Source organism: Eriocheir sinensis, chromosome 69 (assembly GCF_024679095.1).
Source record: "Eriocheir sinensis breed Jianghai 21 chromosome 69, ASM2467909v1, whole genome shotgun sequence".
In the NCBI taxonomy this organism is placed as follows: Eukaryota; Metazoa; Arthropoda; class Malacostraca; order Decapoda; family Varunidae; genus Eriocheir; species Eriocheir sinensis.
In genome coordinates, this window is record NC_066577.1 from 701,886 (window position 1) to 717,770 (window position 15,885).

The window sequence follows — 15,885 nt, forward strand, 5'->3', positions numbered from 1 at the left end:
CTCTCTCTCTCTCTCTCTCTCTTCCTGTCACTTATTTCTCAGCTCTATGTTTTTAATTCCTTGCCTACTTGATTATTTTTTTCTCATGACTATTTCCCTCGTTTTTTCCCTCCTTTTTTGTACCCGTGGTTCTTTCTCTATCTTTTCTTCCTTGTTACTACGTATTTTTTATGTTTTTTTTTTCATTCCTTTCAAGCCTTGTGTTTCCTGTCCTCTCTCCTTTTCCCTCATTCTTCTCTTTCTTTTTCTTCCTGACCCGTATTTTTTGCTTCACCTTTCCTTCCTTCTTTTACTTTTCATCTTTTCATTTTCATTCCTTTTAATTATTTTTCCTTTCCTCTTCTCTTCCGTCCCTTCTTTTCTTTCCCATCTCTTCGTTTAGCAACATTCCTTTCTTCACCTCTCACTACCTTCACACGTCTCTTTACTTCCCACCCTCTCGCCCTATATATTTTCTTCCTCATTTATCTTTCTCTTCCCCCACTGTTCTTAATCCTTTCCTTTCGCCTTGTTCATCTCTAAGGCTTCTGTGAGGTCATGCCCATCCTTTCATCATGCCCTCTCATCTCCCCCTCTTTTTTTTTACCTATTTTGACTTTTCTTTTCTTCGTGATATTCCCCCCGTGATTGATTTTTCGAGAATGTTGTTACTGGAAGCCACTGGTAGCTAGCTACATCCTCTTACTTAAATTTCTCCTCTTCCTCCTCCTCCTCCTCCTCCCTCATTTCCCGTCTGTGTATATATATATATATATATATATATATATATATATATATATATATATATATATATATATATATATATATATATATATATATATATTTTTACACCAGAGGAGTCAGTTCAAGGGCATAAAAAAGGAAACAAATGTGAAAAAAAAGCCCGCTACTCACTGCTCCTAAAAAGAGTTAGAAGTGGCCGAAAGAGGGGTGAATTTCGGGAGGAGAGGTGCCCTGATACTTTCCTCTTGAAAGAGTTCAGGTCGTAGGCAGGAAGAAATATAAGTGAAGGAAGATTGTTCCAGAGTTTACCAGCGTGAAGGATGAAAGAGTGAAGATGCTGGTTAACTCTTGCGTAAGGGATATGGACAGTAAAGGGATGAGCTTGAGTAGAAAGTCGTGTGGCGATGCCGCGGAAGGGGGGGTGGCATACAGTTAGCAAGTTCAGAAGAGCAGTCAGCATGAAAATATTGAAAGAAGATAGAAAGAGAGGCAACATGGCGGCGAAATTCAAGAGGTAAAAGGCTCAGTTAGAGGAGAGCTGATGAGACGAAGAGCCTTAGGCCCGTACGAAGAGTCGTGAAGGTCAAGCCGCGTACCTTCTCTTCGACAATGTAGGCACGGCCGCAGACCGTGCCTTCAATCCTTACCATAAGTCGCTGGGGAAGGTAAATGCACATACACACACTGCAGCCTTCTTTTCACCTACCAGATCTAATGCACGCACACACATACAAACACACAGTGCTATTCATGGAGGTATAATACCTCCACGGTGCTATTACAGCCATAATATTGTCCGTTTAATTCCGTCTGTCCACTCGTGAACGTAGATGTGGCACCTGTGCATTGTGAGTTTGTTATTGCGTGAAGATCATTTGAATGTTTGTGTATCCAAAAAATCCTCAAACCATCCTATATGAACCGCAAACAGAAGATTTGCATCGATAATATACCATACAAGGACACGAAGAAACAACTTGTATATCAAACAGTATAGTTTGATCATACTCGAACGATCTTTAGCCTTTCACATACTCATATTCTATCTCATTAAGGGATATAAGGTGACATACGACTCTGCAAGTCTCTATACATAAGGAATTTTGATGTTGCATGTATAAATAACATGGATAGCCTAATATTTTCGAAATAGCTAAGCATCGCATTCAACAGTTATTATTTATTATTCATGTTTTTTTTTCCATTATTAATCGTTATTTGCATGCAGTAAATTATTAAGATACCCTTTGTTTGCACTTGCAGAGCCAGATGTCTTAATTGAAATGAGAAAGAATTTGAAAAACTATAGATCGTTGGAGAATGTGAGCCACGAAGGTTCCCGCCAGGCTGGTACCTCTGTGCTTTGAAGGCGCGTGCTGTTGTTGTAAACAAGACAAACATATTCGCTGGAACTATAATATATGTCTTTGTAATTAGGGAAAATATTTGTTCAGGTTGATTTAACTAAACCGCAACTATTTGCCACGCCAAATTTGAAAAAATAAACATATTTTTCCTCGAAGGTCTGAGGGAAGACACGGGGTAGATCTTGCCTTCCCTTCGTCTCTCCCGCAGACCTTCGTTCCAAAAATGCTAGTGACTATAGGCAGGGCCGAGAGAATACAGGGTCCGCGCAAGGAGCCACCAAAAACTCCACCGGGCCGCGCAGGTCGTGACGTCACAGGGTGCGTGCAGGGAAGAGTCCGAGGTGGCTGCCGCGGCCAGTCTGGGTTCAACCGTGGCGGGGTGTGCGCTACTGCATGGTCAGCTGCCGGTTCAGGCCGCCCGCATCGTTTAGTGATGCCTCATTGTGTTGTGGCTGGTTGTAACACTACCAATCGCTATATCCTAACATATTATTATGCCTTTTCCGAAGTATGCACCAGTGTTTTGTTACTTTTGATAGTGGTATCATTAAATGTGACCCCTAGTCCCCTACCACTTTCATATCCTTTGTGCAGTGAGAATGTCAACTGACAGCATATTCTCATAATATATACTGTAAAAAAGTATCAAGGTCATCAATAAGAATTTTATTACTTACAATATTAGTGTGGTAATATGCTGCTGCTTAGAGAGAGAGAGAGATACCAGCCTGAGGGAGGGGAAGGGGGTGGGGGAGAGAGCCACCCGCAATACATAAGCCTCAAAGTCAGTCAGAATTGGATTACATACAATATTAGTGTGGTAATATGCTGCAGGTGAGAGAGAGAAGCCTGAGAGAGGGGTAGGGGTAGGAGAGCAACCCGCACCCTGTGGGGCGCTGGTGAGAGAGAGAGAGAGAGAGAGAGAGAGAGAGAGAGAGAGAGAGAGAGAGAGAGAGAGAAGCCTGAGAGAAGGGGAGGGGGTAGGGGAGAGAGCAACCCGCACTCTGTGACGTCACAGCTCTAGCCCCGCCCTCATCGGCTTAAGGTGCGCGTGCGTGGACCCTGTATTCTCTCGGCCCTGACTATAGGTACGCACCGTCCTTCCCCTCGATCTTCGTCGCTAAGCCTTCGTGACTCTTGGTACGGGCCTGGGACTCCACTCTCTCTCATCCTCTTAGCCCTCAGTCATCCATATACATTCATCCCATTCTAACACACACACACACACACACACACACACACACACACACACACACACACACACACACATTCACACACACATAATTCAATTCAATTCAATTGTTTATTGACCACAAAATCACAACGGTACATACAACTCATTAAAACGATCTTAATAACGACCACGGCAAAAAATATATGACTTGGAAAATATGCGACTTATTTGTAGTCCAACACAGAATATCTTAGTATTATAAAAGTAGTGTAGCTCCTGAATTTAAAACAAAAACGTATCCTTAATTTGCAATTATATTTGCACGTTAATATTAAAACTCAAACAAAAGCGCATTTTTCAATAAAACACAAACAACCAACATAAAACTATTTCCACGAATCCTGTGCCCATACCAGTAAATTACAAACGTTCCATAAACAAATAAAATTGACTGAACTACATCTTAACTACAAAGTCATAAAACTCATAAAACTCTAAAACAAAAGAGAAATAAAAGTTAAAACACATGAACACTAAAAGAAATATCAAACGAAAAAGTGAAGCACATAAACAATAAAAGAAATATCGGTCGAAAAAGTAAAATATAAAAACACTAAAAGAAATATCAAACGAAAAAGTGAAGCACATAAACAATAAAAGAAATATCGGTCGAAAAAATAAAATGTATAAACACTAAAAGAAATATCAATCGAAAAAGTGAAGCACATAAACAATAAAAGAAATATCGGTCGAAGAAGTAAAATATAAAAACACTAAAAGAAATATCAAACGAAAAAGTGAAGCACATAAACAATAAAAGAAATATCGGTCGAAGAAGTAAAATATAAAAACACTAAAAGAAATATCAAACGAAAAAGTGAAGCACATAAACAATAAAAGAAATATCGGTCGAAGAAGTAAAATATAAAAACACTAAAAGAAATATCAAACGAAAAAGTGAAGCACATAAACAATAAAAGAAATATCGGTCGAAAAAATAAAATGTATAAACACTAAAAGAAATATCAATCGAAAAAGTGAAGCACATAAACAATAAAAGAAATATCGATCCAAAAAGTAAAATATATAAACACTAAAAGAAATGTCAAACGAAAAAGTAAAGCACATAAACAATAAAAGAAATATCGGTCGAAAAAGTAAAATATATAAACACTAAAAGAAATGTCAAACGAAAAAGTAAAATACATGAGCACTAAAAAAAATACCAAACGGGTAAGAATCGATAAGAACTTATGCAAAACTATGAAGTTACCAAACATTAAAAGAAAACATACTATCTGCAGATGTAGCATACCTATGTAAAACGTGACATAGCAGTAAACACTATCTTAGGTACGACAAACTGATCACGCGTGTCCATCAGCTGCTTCAAGATGTGAACACGTACTGAGCACGGATATCATCAGTGAGGGGACAAGATTCTAATACATGTAGTTCTGTCTGTATGCTCCCGCAAGGACACAGGCGCTCTACCACGGGTAGGCGTCCACTACAGCGCCTGTTCAATTTTCCACACTCATTTGCCAGTTTATATCCACTCAGTCTAAACTGGCTGTATGCAATTCTATAATGTTCACAGACATTATTACCCCTCAAGTAACATACACTGATAGTCAGGCTAGGGTTGAGCAGCCGGTATGTAACACGCCTCGAGGACGTGGATTCACAAATGGAACGTTTCACGTAGCTAAGTCCTACCTCACAATCATTTAATGTTATCTGTGATCAGGCCTCGTACATGTCGCAGTGTTCGTAGCAAGAACCAACTTTACTGCTGCACCCACGGATCATCCATCATATGTTGGCGTTCCTCCCACAAGCTTTGAAAAATTTTCGTTGTTTACTAATAACTAAATACTTGAGTGGTGGTAAGCCAAGTTCAATGTAACAAATATCCGTACAGGTTGTCATACAAACGCCGAGCAGGTGTTTTACAGCCCAGTTGTATAATTTCTCTATCGGTTTCAGGTCCCCGTTGAGCCATGACTCGCATCCATACAGCACTGGTGACATTAGGGCAGCATTAAATACCTTAAATTTTACTTGACATGGGACGTCCCTATTTAAAAAGAAAGACACAAATTTAAGTATGTGACACATCTTTGTTTCAGCGTGCGCAGCTAAGGCTGACGATAATGACCCGACTGAAGTGCAAAGGCTGCCCAGATACGTGTGTCTATCACACCACTCTACTGCAATTTGTTCAATAACAAACGGAACCCTCTCCTCTGGCAAACAATTCAAGGCACAAAATTTAGTTTTCACATTATTGACACACATTCCATGGCCCTTAGAGTACTCATTTAACAGCGTCAACTTTCTCTGCATCCCCTGTCTCGTTGTTGATAAAAGGACTGTATCGTCCATTAATACTAAGATGTGCAGCCATGCGAGAAACCCGCCCACATCACACCCATTCCTAATCAGAGCAATAAGGTCATTTACAAAGATAATGAATAACAAGCACGACGTTGTAACGTAGAAACGCCATTATATTTTAGTATTATGATTTAACTAAGCAATGGAAGAAATTATTTATTTAATCGCAAACTTCAATAGCAATGCTTATTATTCGATGGAAAGCGACCAACGTGCCCCAGGTGTCAATGTAACCATGTCAACAAAACCATCGGGGCATTGTGGGTAAAACAAAGGCGCATCGGTGACGTCACGCCGAGCCCAGAGTGCTGTGGAAAGTGCCGGAGTGAGGATGTGTCCGTGTGCCGTGCGTGTTGGGGTCCCGGCGGGTGTCTCGCTTGTGTGCAAGGCGGGCGGCGGCGTGCTGAGGCGAGGCGAGGCAACGATCAGGTGAGAAACGGTGTGTCTGTTCTTGCAGAAAGGGACGCGACGTATAGACAATGATTGAGAGCAGGATGGAGTGAGTGCCCTGCTGCCTGAGGCCTTGTCCTGCCAGTTTGCTCCTTCCCGTGCGACTATTCTTGATTATTACAGTGATTGTGAGGCTTGTCCATGTTGAGAATCGCCTGGGGAGTGAATTGAAGGTATTTAAAGGCGTATAATTAGTAATATTTGAAGGAGGTTGTTCCGTGTTGTGATTGGCTGCCGGCCGTGACGTCATCGGTGCCTGGCCGGTGATGTTGACGCCCGCGGCGGTGGTCAGAGTGTGAGTCGCGCTCTGCAACAGCCCCGACGAGAGGGACGGGGCGGCGTGCGTGTGTGTAGCATGAACAGTCATGAGCAGTCTGACACAGTGCTGAGGAATGAGTGTGAAGGAACTGGGGAGCGTGAGTGTGAGGGAGTGATGAGGAGAGAATCGTCGTACCTCAAGCTGCTGGGAGGGAAGGAGGGAGGGGGAAGGGAGGAGAGGAGGGTCTTAGGGTCAGCAAGACAAGCCGCAGCAAGTCTCGATAGTGTGTTAATTTTACGTAATGCATCATTTATTATACTAAGGTTGTGTATGTAGCTTATACTTGGTGTTGTCCATGCTTAGCTCGTCCATAAGGCTTCCGGTAATGATGGAACGAGCGATATATCGTGAGCTCGTCATGGTCCCGCATTGGTGTTTCGAGCCGAGTGTCGTTCCGTGCAGGTCCAAATGAAGCTGCCCGGCGCGTAGTCTCTCATCACCACACACAAATCCTAACCAAAGCTGTTGAAACTCTTACATTCTTCACCTAACGCAATCTTTGAAATACAGCTTTTATTTGTTTCAATATTTTAGTCCAACATGTATTACAGTAGACACTCTCTCTCTCTCTCTCTCTCTCTCTCTCTCTCTCTCTCTCGTGGTTTTCGTTTCTTTTACTTCTGACACCTGTATTCCCGTCTTATTCCTGAGGGTATTCCAGGATTCCACCTAAATATGGCTAACCAGTCACCAGGTATTGTAGGTGCTCTTTATTACGCCATCAAACAAGGGACTATATTAAGAGGTTGTTACACTCGCAGCTTGCCCGATTACTTAGGACATGACGATCGGGAACGAAACACTTGAGGGATAAACACACCCATGACAAACCATCAACACTAACCCAGCCTAGAGTAAAAGGGATTAGAAAAAATATAAAGGGAGGACTGCTTTGAGCTTTAACAAGGTAATAATGTGACTAGCGATCTCCCACGCCCTTTGATAATTAACTAGCTTGTCTTTCCCTCCTTATCCTCCCTCCCCCACCCTCAGTCCGTCTTTAATTAACCTCCACCCCCCCCACCATCATTAGCATATCATCTCCTTACCCCCATCTAACTTCACCCCCAGCCAATCCCTTTCCGGTACCCCTTTACTCCTCGATCCCCCCAACTGCTTCCCCCAAACTCCCGCTTCACCCTCCATACTCCCCACCAGTTCGTCCCATTCCTCTCTCCTCTCTCTCTCTCTCTCTCTCTCTCTCTCTCTCTCTCTCTCTCTCTCTCTCTCTCTCTCTCTCTCTCTCTCTCTCTCTCTCTCTCTCTCTCTCTCTCTCTCTCTCTCTCTCTCTCCGGTGCTCCTCCTGCTTCCTGAGCCTTCCTCCTTTCTCCCTCTGTGATGAATGGCCGAGGAAGGGACGGCTCTTAATTAATACGGGATGATAATAATCTGCTGAGGATGAGTATTTTGTTTTGTGTTTTACGGAGCCGTGTTTCTAATTTACCAACACGAGATACGTAAGGTTTAGTTCGCTTGTTAATAGAATAGTTTGTAGTTTCTTTTTAATGGCATAGTTTTCGTATGAATTACTCACTATTTTGGGGATTGTCTTGCCGCAGTAGTTGATATTTATGGTCTTGCTCGTTTTACTATTTTTTCCCAGGTTTCATAGTCATTAAAGTGGACAGAATGGGTTTAGTGTGTGTGTGTGTGTGTATGTGTGTGTGTGTGTGTGTGTGTGTGTGTGTGTGTGTGTGTGTGTGCCGTCAGGTAGATCTGCTTGAATCAGAAAGAGTATTTGCATATATCATAAAACACACGTGGAACAGGTTATTAATGTCAATTTTAGTAATAGTAATGGTAACAGTAATTATAATAATAATAATAATTATTAACAAAGTGCTACAATATGGTGGTACAGCTGCTGTTTCTAGTGGGTGGAAAGTCAATGGAATGATAAAGAGTGGTTGTGGTACTGGTGGTTTAGGTGGTGGGTTAGGTGGTAGTGGCAGTGATGGCTGGGAGGAGGAGGAGGATGGTGGTACTGGTGATGCTGGAGGAGGTGATGGTACTGGTGTTGATGGTGTGTGTGTGTGTGTGTGGGTGGGGGGGTCGTTACGTGTACTGCTGGCGGTGGTGAAGTTATACTAAAAGAACATGAGTGGAGCGAAATAAAGAAAACGTGATAAATGTAACGCCTGAAAAACATATGCATGAATTGAGACAGACAAAAGTGAAGGAAAATAGCCCCCCTGGCGTCACATAATGGAGTAACTAAAAGAAAAGAAATACGGGGAGATAAAAGAACCAATGACCAGACCTGACAAAAATCATGAGCCGGAAAAAGAGGGAATAAATGTGAGATTCGAGTAATGAAAGCATATAATAAAACTTAATTTTAAAAAAAGGATGTAATAAAGTTTAGAATTTATAAAAACGACGTTGAGTGTAAAATGTACTGGCAGGAGGACTGACGAGAGGACAGGAGTCGTGGCGGGGAGGGAGGAGGAATGGCGGAGTGTGATGCCGTGATGAATGATTAAGTATTGGATTGATTTCACAGTAATTTGTATATCTGATAATTATTGATGTTCATGTTAGTGTTTGTATTTCATCAGTACTTTCTTACCACTACTTTCTTACCTTTCTTACTACTACCTGCTACAATTACTGCTGCGGTTACGACTTACACAACTGCCACTAGTATTGCAACTACTACTACTACTACTACTACTACTACTACTACCACCACAACCGCTACTACAAGCATCACCACACCTATCATCACCACCACCATTGCTCACCCAGACTGAAGCACACGATTTGATGCTTGGACTAACCCGTAGATAAACGCCCACCGTGTACTACGTGTGTAAAGGGTCGCGGGGCAGGCCTTCAGAGAGGAAGGAAGAGAATGGGAAGCGGCGCGTGGTGCTTCCTATAAATGTATTAGTGTGACGTGGTGAATAGGACGCCGGTACATTGATTAACGGAATACTAAATGGAAAGAAAAGCAGTACATCGCAGCACTTATGAGTAATACAGAGAAGGGGACTTCAGGTGATTAATGCAGGGATGGGTAATAAGAGGTACTGGAATGGATGACAACGTTCGGTCTGGATTGATCTGGATTTTAGAGGAGCGACGAGGAATACAGGAATAATGATGAAAATATTGATAGTGATAATAAGTTCTGCCTCTTTTATTTTCTCCATCTGTCTTTATCTCGGTCACGTTTTTGTGGTTCTTTCGCTGTATTTTTTTTTTTTTATATATATATTCCCTAACGCCTGAATTCTCGTCCTGTTCACGTATCTCTAATATTCCAGCGGGAATTCCAGTATTCCAGTTTTGCTGCAACATTCCTGTTGGGTTCTGAAATTCCTGTAGGATATCTGGACTATTTTTATTACCTCGTTCTCCTTCTTTCCTATTCTCTCTCCGGGCTCTTCCTCTCTTCATCGTTTTCTCATTCTCTTCCTAGTCGTTTTTTCTTTTTCTCTTCATTTAATTTTTTTTTCCACGGTTTTCATTTTTCTCTTATTTTCACTCGTTTTCCTTCTGTCCTCGTCGCTCCGGCCTCCTCTGCATTTTTTTTCTCTTCGTTGTCGTTTTTTTTTTCTTTTTTCTCTTCATTTTTTGTTTTCTACTATTGTCTTTCATCTCTTACTTTTATCACGTAGTTTTCCGCCTTTCCTTCTCATCCCTCCAGTTTCCTCCTCAGCATTTTCTCTTTCTCTTCGTCATTCGTCATTGTTTGTTTTTTTCATTGTTTCGTTTTCTTCTCCGACTTTCTTCTCTTTATTTTTATTACATCTTTTTCCTTATTTCCATTTTTTCTCTCTGGTCAACTTTTCTCCACCATTTTATCCTCGTCATCGTTTTTTTCTAGATTTCTCTTCATTCCGTGTTTTTTCCTCAATATTTCACCTCTTATTTATTTTACTCGTTTTCTTTTTTTCCTTTTCTCCAGTCTCCTCCACTTCACCGTTTTCTCTTTTCTCTTCGTCGTGTTGTTTTTCTTCTCTTCATGTTGCTGTTCCCCGGTTTTCATTAGTTTCTTATTTTTTTACTGTTTTCTTTGTTTTATTCTGTTGCCTTTTTCTATTTTCCATTATTTTTTGTTTTCTCTTGGTTTTCTTTCTCTTATTTCGTTATTTTCAGATTTCGTTCTTCCATCTTCTCGTGTTTGTTTTCTTTTAGCCTGTTTATTGTTTTCTTCTCTTCTTCCCCACTTAGTTTTATCAGTTCATCCTTTCATATTCTTTGTAACTTGTTTTTTCTCCTTTCCAACCTTTCATTCATCTTTTTTTTCGTTTTTTACTCCTTTACCCCTTTTCCTCCGCAAATTTTTCTTTTCTCTTCTTTTTTTTTTCTTTATTTCATTTTCATTCAGTTTCCTTCCCCATTTTTTTTCCTTATAAATAATTTCCTTTACCTCTCCACGTCTCCTCAGCGATCTTCTTTCTATTTTCTCTCGCACTTTTCCTTTCGCTCTTTGCATGTTTCACTCTCTTCCTTCTTTCTCTCCCTTTCTTCCAATGTTTAACTTTACCCTCTCCTACCTCTCACTCACCCTTTCTTCCTTTCCTTCCTTCCTTCCTTCCATCCTTCTTTCCTCCCCTAGATTTTTTGTCTTCTTGCTGAATATCCCATTTTTTTTAAATTCAATTGTATCTTTTATAACCATACAGTCTCTCTCTCTCTCTCTCTCTCTCTCTCTCATTACAGATTTTTATTTTTTTCTTATCACAGTTTACCTCCAGTAATTTTTCCTCCCTTCTCTCTTTCCTCCACATTCATGTTCCTGTCATCCCTCGCAGCTTTCCTCCATCCCTATCCAATATAGCTTTTTTTCCCTCCATTTTTCGTGGCCAGGCCCCGGCAATATCTCTCCCTCCCTCATCATCATCCTCTTTTCCTCCTCCTCCCTTCTTCTCTCCATTTCCACACCCCTTTTCCACTTTTGATATTTCCCCTTTCTCGCTTCCTCTCATCCTTCAGTTTCCTCCAACCTTCCATTTATTTAATTTCCCTCCCGCTCGATCCCTTCCCTTTCTTCTCCTTCCTTTCCCTTCTTTATATATTCCCTTATTTAGATATTCTCTTTAGATATTCTCCCTTTCTCTTTCCTCTTTTCCCTCGTTTACCTCCATCTCTTACTTCAATATGACCTTCTTTTATATCCTTTCCTTCTCCCTCCTCCCCTGTTCCTCCATCACCCTCCTTCTCCCTCCTTCCTTCCCTTCCCCTGTTCTCCACTTTGGATATCCTCCCTCTCTCCCTTCCAATCCTTCTTCGTCCTCTTCCAACTCTCCCGTTATCATGGCACTCTCTCCATACCCTTGCCATCTTCCTCCTTTCCTCTTCTTTCTCCATCTTTCTCTCCCTCCTCCTCCTCCCCAAAACCAAAGATAAACACACCCTCTCTTTATGTCTCACCCTCTCACCTTCCCCTTAGATAATTCTCCGTTTCATTCGTTACGCAGGTAATCTCCCATTTCTTAAGACTAATGTTGCTACTACTTACGCCAGCTGAGCTGCCCTTCCCTTCACCCCCCTCCCCTCCCCGTTCTCTCCCTTTCCTTTCCTTTCCTTTCCTTTCCTTTCCTTTCCTTTCTTTTCTTTTCCTTTCCTTTTCTTCCTCCTTTCCTTACCCTTCCCTTCCCTTCCCTTCCCTTCCCTTCTCTCCTCTTCCTCCTCCTTCCATTTCCTTCCTTTCCCTTCCCTTCCCTTCCCTTCCCTTCCCTTCCCTTCCCTTCCCTTCCCTACCTGTCTTCCTCTTTCCCTCCTCTTCCCTCTTTTCCCTTCCATTTCCTTTTTTTTCCCTTCCATTCTCTTCCTTTCCCTTCCTTTCCCTTCATTCCCTCCTTCCCTCCCTGTCCTTTCCTTTTCATTCCCGTCCCTCCTTTTCATTCCATTTCCATACTTTCCTTCTTTTCCTCCATTATCCTTCCCTTCACATTCATTCCCCTCCTTTCCTTTTCCTTCTTTTCCATTCCTTTCCTTTTCATTCCCTACTTTTATCTTCCCTTCCCTTCCCTTCTTTTCCCTCCTTTACCCTTCTCTTCCCTTCCCTCCATTTCTCTTCCCTTCCCTTTCCCCTCTCTCCTTTCCTTGCCTTCCCCTCCACCTTTCTAACCTTACCTGCCTCCACTCCCCCCTTCCCCATACTGACCTGTTTGTGACACCCTTCCTCCCATCCCCCCTCTCCCTTCAACCCATTTCTCCCTCATTGTATATTTACGTTTTTCTCCTTGGAAGTCCGAATTACCGTACCTTTTTACATTATACGCCTTTCATTCACATTTTTTACCTGCACGGCCACGGTTTCCTGAGGAGTACAATACAGGCAGACTTTACGCCCTAATTACTTTTTCCTCACGCCCAAGGTCAACATCATTTTATCTAACCTTCGTACCATCTTTTTTTGGTCCGTAACTCTCGCTCATTTCCGTTTATTTTCCCCCTCCGTGCAGCGCTGCGCGCCGGTGTTCTCCTCATGTGTGACTCGTGCTGCGCTGTTTGGTCTGGCTTAACTTGTTCCGTTAAGTCTGCGTGTGTGTGTTTTATTTTTAGACTTTACCGGAACATGTTGTGGCCGGGACGAGTTTATGCTTTCTCTAGTGTTTTTGTTTTGTGTGTGTGTGTGTGTGTGTGTGTGTAATTCACCGACGTCCTGATCACTAACTGGACACGTCGTCGCCAGCAGGTACCCTTCCGATTAGAGCAAGGCTCATTATATTATTGTCGATTTCTGGGTACTGCTGAGACCTTCACACACCACACACACCATCCTCCTTGCACAAGGGGGGACAGTAACTGCTCTTTACCAGCGGAAAATCCTGGCCTGAGCAGGGCTCGAACCTCCCCCAGCCAAGCCGCGAAGCGTGGCCGCGCAGAGCTTTAACCACTGAACTATCGGAGCGGTGTGTGTGTGTGTGTGTGTGTGTGTGTGTGTGTGTGTGTGTGTGTGTGTGTGTGTGTGTGTTTATCTATCGGTATTTTGTGTTTTCTGTTTGCATCTTTGCTGTATATTCGTGGATCTGTGCTTCACTGCTTTTAACTTGAATTTTGTTTCTTTTTGTGTTCTGAGTGTATGTATTAATTGTCATTTTGTGTGTATTTGTGTTTCTTTATGATTTTTTGTGTCATTCTGTCTCCCTTTGTTTTGTTTTTAACCATGAACAAAAAACTCCACAAATATGTCATATTATTACAAAAGTACAACATTAAAGTAGGCGTGTGTTGGCGAGACAATATTAAATAGTCAGAAAGTTCTACACCAAAGATTTTTAGTTGCATTTTTCTTTTCTTTTACAGGAGAAAGGTGGGTTGTGTGTGTCTTCAAGTCGTCGCGTCATGTACGTAAGTGTTGAATGTGTGTATGTGTGTGTGTGTGTGTGTGTGTGTGTGTGTGTGTGTGTGTGTGTGTGTGTGTGTGTGTGTGTGTGTGTGTGTGTGTGTGTGTGTGTGTGTGTGTTTAAAGGTTGATGGCATGACACAATCAGCAACCACGTCAAAAGGAATATCTGGGAAACTAAACTAAACAATCGGTAAAGAAAACGAAACTTTAGCAACATTTCCCCGCTGTTTCACGCACCGTCACAATGCATCCATCAGCTCCACCTCTTCCTCCACTGCCACCCAAACAACACACCCTTCTCTTCCTCCACCTCCTCCATCACTTCCTTCTTTTCTTTCACTTCCACCGCCACTCAACCACCACCTCCATCTCTTCCACCACCTCCCCTACCACCTCCCTTCCACCTAGCCACCATATTCTCCTCTCCCTCCACCTCCTCCACTACTTCCATTTATTCCTCCAATTTACCCACCACCCAATCACCACCTATTTTCATTCTTCCACTTTCTCCACCATCACCAACCCACCACCACTCCCATGTCTTAAAATTCCCTCTCCTGCACCCTTTCGCCATGCGGTCACCCAGCAGCGAGACGGGTGACAGTGTATCAGATGGGTGGGAAGGTGGATGACTTGGGTGTGTGTGAAGCGGGTGACGGGAGAATGGGTGGGGAATGTAAGTGAGTCGCAGGTGGATGACTAGTTAGTGGGTGAGGGGGTTAGGTTTGTGAGAATGTGTGGATGGGTGAGGTGAATGGGAAAATGAATTAATGGGTGAGAAAGTAGGGAGACATGGAAGGCTGGGAGGAAGGGGGTGAAGGGACAGGGGAAGGGGAGCAGTGATCGTGGGAGGTGCTCGTTTTCATTGTTGTTGATAAATGACGTGTGGATGCAGTTTCACTGGGCCCGTGCTGAGAGAGAGAGAGAGAGAGAGAGAGAGAGAGAGAGAGAGAGAGAGAGAGAGAGAGAGAGAGAGAGAGAGAGAGAGAGAGAGAGAGAGAGAGAGAGAGAGAGAGAATTATGTATCACTCCATCACAAAAGACATAAAGAGTACTATCCAAGACACCTTTTTCTTTCTTCTGTTTACTCACGAGAGAAATAAAACAGAATTAAAAAAAAAAACGGAATAAGGAGGTAGATGTGTTTCGAAGGGGTGACTCTAGTGGACTCCGGGGCACACTTTACGTCGTCTGCTTCACTGCTACACTATCTATATCCATTATCATATTCCCCTCCTCTTAACTTACGAGAAGCGTGTGAGAAAATTAAATTGCCTGATGCCCCACAGGTCCCTGTTGAAGTGTGTTGTTACTTCTGAAGGAGGCGGTGGGAAGTGGAGGAGGAGGAGGAGGAAGCTGTGTAGGAGGGTGATAAGGTGTGTGTGGTTATTATTCTATTGTTATAATGATAAGCTACCAAAGCTTCCTCCAGGGTGCAGATACAACAAGTTGAACCACACAAAATACCAAAAGGTACTGGAGAAAAGCAAAGGCAACGGATAGTTAAGAAACTGGCCAGTCAGAGATAAAAAGAAGGAAAAATAAAATTACTGTTTTAAAAAGAGATTCACACGAGACTTAAATGTAGAAATGTTTGCAGAAAGGTCAATCTCACTGGGTAACTGATTCCATAGATTTGTCAACGACGGAAGAAAACATCGTGCGAATTGTGTCGTATAAAAATTCGTAGGATTAAAAGCAAGATCGTTTTGACTAAGAGCAAACCTCGTGACCCGGGCAGGTGTAAAAGGATCAGGCAAAGCATTGTGTAAGGGATGCCGATTATTCTTAAAAACTTTAAATAACACACACACCAACTTGACGCCGATGATCAAGATCAAGAACAAGTGCCGGAGAAATAAGTTTATTTGAATTGATTGCTCTGTCAAGTAACTTTAAATGGCAACTGGCAGCAGACATCCAAACAGGAGCACAATATTCAAAGTGGGGCAAAATGAATACATAAAATGATTTGATTACAGTTGAGTCACAAGCAAATGTTTTGAAGCACTTACGAAGTAAGCCTGTCTTCTGTGCAATAGTGGAAGACATGGAACGTTAGTGCTTCTCAAATGTCAGTTTATAATCAAGAGTGACTCCCAACTAGAAATATCCTTAATCTGTTCACCAAAAATATGCAAACAAG